This window comes from Manihot esculenta, chromosome 1 (genome assembly GCF_001659605.2).
Source record: "Manihot esculenta cultivar AM560-2 chromosome 1, M.esculenta_v8, whole genome shotgun sequence".
NCBI classification, from domain to species: domain Eukaryota; kingdom Viridiplantae; phylum Streptophyta; class Magnoliopsida; order Malpighiales; family Euphorbiaceae; genus Manihot; species Manihot esculenta.
In genome coordinates this window covers 1,028,963-1,041,242 of record NC_035161.2, presented here as the reverse complement: position 1 = coordinate 1,041,242, position 12,280 = coordinate 1,028,963, and positions in this window count along the sequence as shown.

Sequence of the window (12,280 nt, the reverse complement as noted above, 5' to 3'; positions counted from 1 at the left end):
TGTAGGATTGGACCCGAGGATTTGGGGAGATTAGCAGCTCAGTGTCAGAGCAGAGTTCTTCAGAGGTGAGTGGAATTATTTAAACTCTTGTTTTATCAATACTCATGACATGTTTCATGCATCATGATATATATATATAGGGTGTGTGCATTAGAAGTCATGAATATGACGCATTTAATTGAGCTATGGACTGAAGGAACGGACATAGTATGGATACATTAGCCCAATGATCTTCTTTCCTTGATTATGAAGTCCGGAGTAGCTCCTCTGTGAGCCAGACATAGATCAGAGGGAATTTTGTATTAGTCCGTTGTGAGATGTGATTACTTGTGATGTGATGCATTCCATCAGAGCATGTTTTCTCTTTATCCACTTACTGAGCTTTCTGTAGCTCACCCCTCTCCCCTCACCCCAGTTTTTGCAGGTTCTGTTAGGATGGGAAGTCAGCAAGGGTACGGTCAGGGCAGGAGAATTTTTTAATAGTATAGTGTGGACATGTGTATATGTGAAAAAGTTGTATAAAGAATGTTTACAGAGTTTTGTATAAGAATTAGATTTGTGCTTGACCCTTATGTTTTATAAATTCTGTGTACATGGTCTGTTTTATAAATGTTTATTCTTGTGTCATGAAAACACCAGGCTTAACATTTACAGAGTTTGACCTGTCTAGAGCTTTGATGAGTGCTCTAGTAAGGGGTCTATGTATTGAAATCAGAGTTAGTATATGCACAGGTTGAGCCTTGGTACAGAAAATTTTTAATGTTTATGGAAAGTGTAAGACCATGTATGAGTTTTATCAGGTGCACAGAGAGTTTAGCAGGCTTGCTACGGGTCCTGGCGGCCTTAAGCCGATCTGGATCCTTGTAACAGCCCGAAAATTGGTCCGCTACCGGCGCTAGGATCCAGATCGACTTAAGGTCGCTGGGACCCGTAGCTAGCCTACAAGACTCTCTGTACCTGTCAAATCTCATACATGGTCATACGTTTGCATAAGAAATTTTTTTTTCTTTCTTTCTGGACCAAGGCTCAACCTGTGCATGCACTACATCTGTTCTCTTTATAAAGACCTCTCACTAGAGCACTCAACAAAGCTCTAGACAGGTCACATACTGTAATTGTTAAGCCTGGTTTTCATATGAAATCAAAATAAACATTTTATAAAAATCAGACCATGTATACAAGTTTGCAAAACATAAGGGTCAAGCACAATCTACACTTTATACAATATTTTGAGAACTGGTTCTATACATCCTATTACAAAAGTCCATGTCCATCTCTAGACTGTAGCCAACTGTACTGCCCTGACTGTACTCTTTACACCTGAACCTGCAAAACTGGGGTGAGGGGAGAGGAATGAGCTATACTAGCCCAGTGAGTGAAATCATAAGTCATGCTCTCATGGAATGCATCATATCACAAGTAAGCACATCAGGGAATGGACAGAAACGAAAATCCCTCTGATCTATGCCCGGCTCCCCGAAAGAGCTCCGCGGGACTTCAATTCATCATACATAATGCCCGGCTCCCCGAAAGAGCTCCGCGGGACTTCAATTAAACATGCAAAGATCAGTGGGCTAACGCATCTGTGCAATGTCCGTTCCCTCCGTCATAGATCATTTAAAATGCGTCATATTCGTGAATTACTAATGCATACAACCTATATATGTTATGATGCATGAAACATGTCATGAGCATTTCACAAGTGAAGGCTTGAATTGATTCCACTCACCTCTGATGACCCTGAACTGACACTGAGCAGCTAACACTGCTGATCTCCTGGGTTCCTCTGATCCGAACCTACACAGGTGGACTCAAAATGAGGGACCAAACATACTCAAAACATCTCTGAAGAACTCCCCAAGAACCCCCCTAAAACAACATGAAACAATCATAAAAAGCATGCAAAGGAAAGCTGGACAGGGCACTTTTGGGGGCAGGTTCGGCGGCCGAAAGTCCCCTCCAGAGATGAAACTCAAGCACTTTCGGCGGCCGAAAGTCCGCTCCAGAGACGAAAGTCCAAACTTTCGGGGGCAAGGTTTGGCAGCCAAAATTGCCTCACACAAGGGTTCGGCGGCCGAACCTGGATTCCCCCGAAGGTCAGAACCTTGCTCTGTTCATGCACACAGCCTCCCAACCTAACTCAAACATGCACAACACCAAACCATAACTTGCATATTCACAAAAACATGCATAAAGGGGTCCAAAACTAATCTAAAACCCCATCAACACAACTCCATAACATCAAAAACACCAAAACACCAACTTATCTCAAAAACCCTACCCATGCATAACTCACCATAAAATTGCTTAAAACTCATAAAAATCACACCAGAAGTTAAGGATTCACTCTTACCTCTTAAAACTCTCGAGGATAAGTGATCCTAACGTGAAAATATGGACGAAAACACACCAAGTTGCAAACCGTTGATTCTTTGCTCAAAACTTCAAAAATAACCATAAACTTGTCAAAACTCTAAAAATCTTGGAAGAAATCATGAGAAATCAACTTAGGAGGATTTGGAGCTCACCTCAGCAGGCAGATGAAAGAAAAAATCTATCCATCAACCGACTTTGGCTCCTTTTTATAAGTGGCTGGTCAGACCACTTTCGGCAGCCGCTTGGTGCCTCCAAAACCATGCAAGGTTTGGCGGTCGAAACTCACTTTCGGCGGCCGAACCTGGCTGTTTTCCCTTAGTGCTTTTCTTTCAAAACTCATTTCATTTTTAAAACTTAAAACCTTAAAAATGCTTAAAAACAATTTTAAAACATACCTAATACCCTTCCTAAGAATTCCGACATCTGGAATTCCACCGGACTGTGGGAATTCCAATACCCGACTCTAGCCGGGTATTACATTCTCCCCCCCTTAAGAACATTCGTCCCCGAATGGTCCTCAAACAATCAACCATACACAAAAAGAGAGAGAGCACAAACAAGACACATAGAAACTAACCTCAAAACATATATGGATATTGCTGAAGCATAGACTCCCGTGTCTCCCAGGTGCACTCCTCGATGTTGTGGTGGTTCCATAAAACTTTCACCATTGGAATTTCCTTGTTTCTCAGCTTTCTGATCTGCGTGTCTAAGATCCTCACTGGCTGCTCTACATAAGTGAGATCTCCAAGGATCTCTACATCAGGCTCCTGAAGAACCTTATTCGGATTAGACACAAATTTCCGTAGTATAGAAACATGGAAAACTGGATGAATTATTTCCATGGAAGCAGGTAAATCCAGCTTGTACGACACATTCCCAATCTTTTGCAAAATCTCAAAGGGTCCGATGTATCGTGGAGCCAGTTTACCCTTCTTCCCAAATCGAACCACCCCTTTCATTGGAGACACCTTCAGCAATACCATATCGGCCTCCTGAAACTCTATCTGCTTCCTGCGGATATCTGCATAACTTTTCTGTCTGCTCACCGCAGTCTTGATCCTTTCTCTGATAATGGGTACCACTCTGCTGGTTATCTCTACTAGTTCAGGCCCTGCTAGAGCCTTTTCCCCTACTTCTTCCCAGCAAATAGGTGATCTGCACTTTCTTCTATAAAGAGCTTCATAAGGAGCCATCCCAATGCTAGCATGATGACTGTTATTATAGGCAAACTCCACCAGAGGTAGATGTTGCTTCCAAGAACCGCCAAAATCTAGCACACACATTCTGAGCATATCCTCTATCGTTTGGATGGTCCTTTCTGACTGTCCGTCAGTCTGATGATGGAAAGCAGTGCTAAAATCTAACCTTGTGCCCATAGCACTTTGCAGACTCCGCCAAAACCTGGAGGTGAATTGAGGCCCTCTGTCTGATACAATAGATACTGGAACTCCATGCAATCTGATTATCTCTTCCACATAGATCTGTGCCAACTTGTCCACAGAGTAGTCGTTCCTGACAGGAATAAAGTGAGCAGACTTGGTCAATCTGTCCACAATTACCCATATGGAGTCTAATCTGTTGGATACCGCCGGTAATCCCACTACGAAGTCCATAGCTATACTTTCTCATTTCCACTCGGGGATAGGTAGTGGATTAAGCATTCCAGCCGGCTTATGATGTTCCAGCTTCACCCTTGACAGTGCGGTTGTCGAAGCCGGTCAAAAATAACCTTTCGGGTTATCAACAAATTTACACTTGTAGACAGTGGTGAAAGGATCGAATCCACACAGAATTGTCACTTACCTATTTTCCTCAATATGACCAAGAATATCAATTGAAATCGCAATTGGGATGAAACAACTTAAAGTAAAAGTGCAAATAAGTAAAAAGAGGGGGGGGGGGTTTTGAGAGTTTTGTGACTAACAATCTATCAAAAGCAATTAAATAACTAATGAGGGTAATCAAACCAGTAACTTAATTGATTAAAATAAAAGGGAAATCAATATGAGAAAGGTCTAGTTGAAGATATGGATCCACCTTGGTTGTTTGGATTGATCATTGAAACATGAATTTACTTGATTAGTTCAATAGGTTAGTTATGGTGGTGGAATAGGCTTCTCACCAAAACCATGTCTCTTCTTATGATTAAATTAATTAGGGTAGGCCCTCTAATCAATTACTAATTAGCAAATTGCCAGGGTAAGCCCTTGGGCCATAGGCATCAAAACAATTGCCAATTGCACAAAGAACTAAAGAGATCCAACCCTAGCTACTCCAAAGGCTTAGAGATGGTGCTAGATCATGCAATTCCTTGGCTTTTACACCAAGTGTCCTAAGGTCAGAATATTTCCAGCAATTACGGACTAAGAAACAATCCCAACCAACAATTAATTACCTTGCAATCAAGAACCAAATGGCCAATTTGATTATAACAACAAAGCAATCATGGAATTAAGCATCAATTGCATGAATATTGAATAAAATCAAAGACATAAGTTTCTGTTCAGATCTCACAATCCATTAAACAACCTTAGTTTCAACCAATCCTCAACTAGAATAAGGGTTTCAGCCACTCATGGCTGAACCAAAACAGAAAAATAAAAGAAGGAAAAAAGAAAAACCGAAATTGGGGAAGAAGAGGAGGTGGCGCCTCCCTTGTGTGGCTGGTGAAGTTGCTGTCCAAAAATTACTGTTCTTGAGTCTTTGAAGCCTTTAAATATGTCTTGGAAGGCTGCCTAGGGTTTCTTGGGTGTCCATGCAACTTTTGGGGATTGCCCAAAGTGTCCTTGGCCTTGCATGTGCCTCCTTTGTGCATGGGTGAAGGCAAAAACGTGGTAAGTTCTTGAAGAGGCAAGTTGGGGGCTCTTTGGTCTTTGAATTGCTGTCCAAGATCTTCAAGAAGTTGCCCTAGAAGTCCAAGAGGCTGCCCATGCACTAAATAGGAAGATGGAGCCTCTTTTTGAATTTTGAATGTGCATGGCATAAAATGGGAAACATGTGATCTCCAAGATTGGCTTCCCTTGCAAGCTGGATTTTTAATTCAAAAGTTTGAATATGAATCTTGAAGATTTGAAATTCAAATACTTTCTTGATTTGCACCACACATGTGACAACTTGGCATGCTTGATCTCTTTTGCTCCAAATAAGGCAATTGGAGGGCATTGGCTTCATAGTGTCTTTTCCTTCCTTATTTTGGCTTGTGGAGTGCTATTTTTGGCTTCCAAAGGTTGCTTCCGAAGGCTGGGCGTGCGGATGTGAAGTTGGAGTTTGGGCGGCCGAAGGTCTGAGGTTCGGCTGTAACGACCCAGAAATTCGACCCGTTACCGGCGCTAGGATCCAGATCGGCTTAAGGCCGCCGGGACCCGTAGCAAGCCTACATACCTCCTGTAAACCTGTGGGATTCCATACATGAACCATAAAACATATACTGTAAAAATTTTTCTTTTCTTTCTGTCCAAGTATAACCTGTGCATGCACAACTCATAGCAATAAACCCCACACTGGAGCCCTCATCAAATGCTCCAATGGGGTAACATAACATACATTATACTTGGATATCATAAAAACATCATACTCAATCAAACATCATGTATTAAAGGAATCCACTACAACTGGGTCAAGCACACTAACTCATCCTCAAAGACATAATTACATTACATAACTGTTAAACATAATACATTACATAATTTCTCATGTCCACTTCTAACTATACTATTACATAAACAACTTTACTCTTCTGGACTTCCTGGTCTAGCCCGAACCTACAAACCTGGGGGATTAGGGAGAGGGGTGAGCTTCTAGAGCCCAGTGAGCAGAATATAACAAATATCATAATTTTATTTCATGCTGTCATGAAAATGCAACACATCACATACATATCACATCAAGGATAGAGTTGTCACCGATAGCCCTCTATAAGTCTAAGGTGCCCGACTCTCGTCGGGGCTCCCTAGAACCTCTTCTCAAGATAACATGTCCGACTATGCCAGGGGCGATTAGGCCACCCTGGACTTCTCAAAGATTGCTGCTCCTATGACCAAATTGACTAAGAAGAATCAGAAGTTTGTATGGACTGACCAGTGTGAGGAGAGCTTTGAGGAGCTTAAGAGGAGGTTGACTTCAGCACCGGTGTTAGCTCTGCCAAACAGTAATGATGACTTCTCAGTATATTGTGATGCGTCCCATGTGGGACTGGGTTGTGTGCTGATACAGAATGAGAGGGTGATCGCTTATGCTTCTAGACAGCTGAAGAAGCACGAGTTGAATTACCCCACACATGACCTAGAGATGGCAGTAGTCAAATAAGCTTTCTCTACCACTTATTCCTTATTACCACTTAAGCTCTTACTCTAGACCCTTACTTTGAAGCATTGCAGTGAAGAATATATGCACTAAGGTTACTCACCTCCTTTCCTTGTTTCCCTTTACTTACCATGGCTAGGATTTGTTTTCCTCAAGAGAGACATACATGCACATATTGTTTCGATTTAGACTTTTTTCTAGCTTTCGGAGTGACTTGCCCTTACCTTGAAGTACTTTATTCAGGCTTTTGCACTTGAGTATTGCTTGAACAAGTCACCAACCTATTGATGTGAAGGTTTAGATTTTCAGTTGGTCACTTGCCCAAGTGGCTATTAGCTCTCTTCATAGCAAATTTTGACCATTGGAACAGTTTTTGTTTTTGTGCTTTTGAGGTCTTTGCCTTTGCTGAATTTTCTTTCTCTCAATGATTTGGGCAAATCAACACCAATTGCTCAATCAAGTCATGTTAAGTTCATTCACACAAATTTAAACTTTATTCTCAATCAATTGAGGGTCATCAATATATTTTTCACCATGGCAAGCTCAAAGATTCAATTCAGAAAGCAATTCCCAAAAATGAATACAACTCACTGCAAGTGATTCAACTTAAGTTTAAAGAGTCATCACATCAATGGGGTCATGGAAAGAAAGACTCATCTAACATAGTTCATATGATGAGTAGAGCAAAACAAAAAAGAAGAGGATTGTTGTGGTTGTGTGTGTTATTGAAAGCAAAAATGAAAAAAATTCACCTAATGTAAGCAAACTAAAAATAAAAGCAAAAATAAAGTAAAATTCAGAGATATGCACCCCCACACCTAAATCATGCATTGTCCTCAATGTATAGGAAATATTAAAATGCAAGAGAAACTGAGTACTCCCCTGGGTGTGGTGTGCATGGTGCGATCCACTTGATCAAGGCTCAAGTAATTGGGGAAGGAAAAAGGGTCCCAGATGCATTGAGCAAAAAGTGTAGCACTCCTTTTTGTTTGGTCATGGCCCATCCTAATTTTTTCATGTACTCATGAAGCAACATGATTAGCTTTTCTTCTTTCAGATGAGGTGTGCCTCTAGCCCTTATGTTGGCATTTTTGAGATGATTGGGCAGAACTTTGAACTCCAATTCATGTTTCTCTATGGCTAGCTGCAATTTAGTACTGAATTCAGGCAAAACAAACTCTACCTTATCCGGAGGTTTAGGAAGGCATTGATCTGCATGCTTCTTTGGTTTGGGCAATTGGACTTCCATTTGTTCCTTATGAGCATGGGTTGTTTGCATTGGAAGGATGAAAGGGGTTTCAGTTTGCTCCTTCTGCTCAAGATCTGACTGAAAGAGAGAACTGGAGGACCTTGACTCCGTTGGAAGCTGAAAGGATGCGATCGAGGTGGCTTCAGGTTGCACAAAGCTCATCTGCGAATTCTTCTGAAGAGGTGCGACAGAGCCCTCTTCAGTCTGTGCTTGGCTGCAGTTCTCCTGTTGGATGCAACAGTAAGTTTCTTTCAATTCTGGCTCTTTCTAAGTCTCTTCCCTGCAAAGATCATCATTTAGTAGATCATCTTGATTTACATAAAAAACATTTTCACTCAAACAATCAATGATATCTAAATTATCAACAGGCTCTGTTTGATCAGTTTGTTTGAGCAAATAGTTTTCTGGTTGTGCCTCTTCAGCAGCTTGTTCTTGTACTTGCCAACTTTCATCTTCATCCTCCATATCTTGAAGCTCTTGCTCTCTTCTTAACACGGATGCAGTCAGCTGTCCCATTTCCTGTCGCAGGCTTTGCATGGAACTTACCATTGTTTCCATCATCTTTTCAAGGTGCTGATTTGGATTTGAAGGTTCTGGTTGGGCTTGATATCCTTGATAATCCTGGTAGTTGTTAGCCTCAGCATAACCATAGTTTGGTTGGTCTCCCCAATATGGATTGTATGTGTCATGGTAGGGATCATGTCTTAGCTGTTCATAGAATCTTCCATATGCATGTACTGGCTGGCTATTGAATCTTTCAAACGCATGCATCGGTTGGTCATACTGATAAAGTGTGGGACATTGATTAGTTGGGTGTCCCACATATCCACAGATCTCACATGGCCTTGGTGGCTGAACATATTTTCTGGCAATAATTTTTACAAGAGATGTGAGTTCAGAGATTTGAAAAGAAAGGTCAGAGTCACTTATCTCATTCATGATTCATATCTGCAGTGTGAAATTCGGTTGTTGGGGTGAAGCAAGTTCGGCGGCCGAATGTCAGTGGGGTTCGGCGGCCGAATGTTGGGCAGAATGGTTGGCAGGTTGCTTCCCTAATCTTTTGAGAGTGCGTTCAATTTCTGGTCATGAAAGAAAAATAAACAAGTTATAACAATTCCCCGGCAACGGCGCCAATTTTTGACAGTGCGGTTGTCGAAGCCGATCAAAAATAACCTTTCGGGTTATCAACAAATTTACACTTGTAGATAGTGGTGAAAGGATCGAATCCACAGAGAATTGTCACTTACCTATTTTCCTCAATATGACCAAGAATATCAATTGAAATCACAATTGGGATCAAACAACTTAAAGTAAAAGTACAAATAAGTAAAAAGGGGGGGGGTTTGAGAGTGTTGTGACTAACAATCTATCAAAAGCAATTAAATAACTAATGAGGGTAATCAAACCAGTAACTTAATTGATTAAAATAAAAGGGAAATCAATATGAGAAAGGTCTAGTTGAAGATATGGATCCACCTTGGTTGTTTGGATTGATCATTGAAACATGAATTTACTTGATTAGTTCAATAGGTTAGTTATGGTGGTGGAATAGGCTTCTCACCAAAACCATGTCTCTTCTTATGATTAAATTAATTAGGGTAGGCCCTCTAATCAATTACTAATTAGCAAATTGCCAGGGTAAGCCCTTGGGCCATAGGCATCAAAACAATTGCCAATTGCACAAAGAACTAAAGAGATCCAACCCTAGCTACTCCAAAGGCTTAGAGATGGTGCTAGATCATGCAATTCCTTGGCTTTTACACCAAGTGTCCTAAGGTCAGAATATTTCCAGCAATTACGGACTAAGAAACAATCCCAACCAACAATTAATTACCTTGCAATCAAGAACCAAATGGCCAATTTGATCATAACAACAAAGCAATCATGGAATTAAGCATCAATTGCATGAATATTGAATAAAATCAAAGACATAAGTTTCTGTTCAGATCTCACAATCCATTAAACAACCTTAGTTTCAACCAATCCTCAACTAGAATAAGGGTTTCAGCCACTCATGGCTGAACCAAAACAGAAAAATAAAAAGAGGAAGAAGAAAAACCGAAAATTGGGGAAGAAGAGGAGGTGGCGCCTCCCTTGGTGGTGGAGTTGCTGTCCAATGTTACTGAGTTGAAAAGTTGAAAAGTTCTTGAGTCTTTGAGGCCTTTAAATATGTCTTGGAAGGCTGTCTAGGGTTTCTTGGGTGTCCATGCAACTTTTGGGGATTGCCCAAAGTGTCCTTGGCCTTGCATGTGCCTCCTTTGTGCATGGGTGAAGGCAAAAACATGGTAAGTTCTTGAAGAGGCAAGTTGGGGGCTCTTTGGCCTTTGAATTACTGTCCAAGATCTTCAAGAAGTTGCCCTAGAAGTCCAAGAGGCTGCCCATGCACTAAATAGGAAGATGGAGCCTCTTTTTGAATTTTGAATGTGCATGGCATAAAATGGGAAACATGTGATCTCCAAGATTGGCTTCCCTTGCAAGCTGGATTTTTAATTCAAAAGTTTGAATATGAATCTTGAAGATTTGGAATTCAAATACTTTCTTGATTTGCACCACACATGTGACAACTTGGCATGCTTGATCTCTTTTGCTCCAAATAAGGCAATTGGAGGGCATTGGCTTCATAGTGTCTTTTCCTTCCTTATTTTGGCTTGTGGAGTGCTATTTTTGGCTTCCAAAGGTTACTCCCGAAGGCTGGGCGTGCGGATGTGAAGTTGGAGTTTCGGCGGCCGAAGGTCTGAGGTTCGGCGGCCAAAGATGTTCGAGTTTCGTCTCTGGAGGAGACTTTCGGCGGCCGAAGGTGCTTCCGAAGGTTGTTGAGTTTCATCTCTGGAGGAGACTTTCGGCCCCCGAAAGTGCCCCCGAAAGTGGCTGTTCCATTTTTGGCACTTTTTGGCATTTTTAAAAGCATTTTCTCCAAAGTGTTCCTTTGCACCTAATATTTGCAAAACATGATTAAAACCACAAAATTAGGTAGAATAGATGCAAATAAACCTCAATAAGATCATGATAAAATGGGCTAAAATATGCTCTATCAACCCTCTGGCACACTTCACAAGCAGAAACAAACTGAGCTACATCCCTTTTCATAGCTGGCCACCAATATAACTTCTTCAAATCTTGATACATCTTGGTGGCTCCAGGGTGAACACTGTACTTCGTGCTATGCGCTTCTTTCATGATATCTTCCTTCAGACATTCATTATCTGGTACACATAGTCTATTCCCGTAGCGGAGAATCCCTGAACTATCAAATCTGAACTCCGCATTATTGCCTGACTGAACAGTCCTGGCAATTCTCACTAATTCTTGATCCTCATGCTGCTTTTGAGCCACCTGCTCAAGAAGTACGGGTGTTACTCTCATCTGTGCTATCAATGCTCCTGTTCCAGACAATTCTAACTGTAGACCTTCATCTAGGAGCCTATACAACTCTGCCACCACCGGTCTCCTCTCTGCTGCTATATGAGATAAACTGCCAAGTGACTTTCGGCTAAGGGCGTCTGCTACAACATTCGCCTTACTCGGATCGTACTGGATTCTGCAATCATAGTCACTGAGCAGCTCAACCCATCTCCTCTGCCTCAAATTCAGCTCCTTTTGACTCAAGATGTACTGTAAGCTCTTATGATCAGTATAGATCTCACATTTCACCCCATAAAGATAATGTCTCCACATCTTGAGCGGAAAGATCACTGCTGCCATCTCCAGATCATGTGTGGGGTAATTCATCTCATGCTTCTTCAGCTGTCTAGAAGCATAGGCAATCACCCTGTCGTTCTGCATCAAAACACATCGCAGTCCCACTCGGGATGCATCACAGAACACTGTGAAGTCCTCACCACTAGCAGGCAGAGCTAACACCGGTGCTGTAGTTAACCTCTTCTTAAGCTCTTCAAAACACTCCTCACATTGATCTGATCATACAAATTTCTGATTCTTTCTAGTCAACCTGATCATAGGAGCTGCTATCTTTGAGAAATCCTGAACAAATCTTTTGTAGTAACCTGCTAAACCCAAGAAGCTTTTAATCTCTGTCACCGTAGTGGGTCTAGGCCAGTTAGCTACAACCTCTATCTTCTTGGGGTCTACTGCTATCCCTTCTACTGAAACTACATGCCCCAAGAATGATACGCTCCTCAACCAAAACTCACACTTAGAGAACTTAGCATACAAGCCATGCTCTCTCAGGGTCTGCAGAACTATACTCATATGCTGGGCATGCTCATCTGCATCTCTGGAATACACTAGGATATCATCAATAAAGACGATAACGAAGTGATCCAGATACTGTCTGAATACTCTGTTCATGAGGTCCATGAATGCTGCTAGGGCGTTAGTCAACCCGAATGG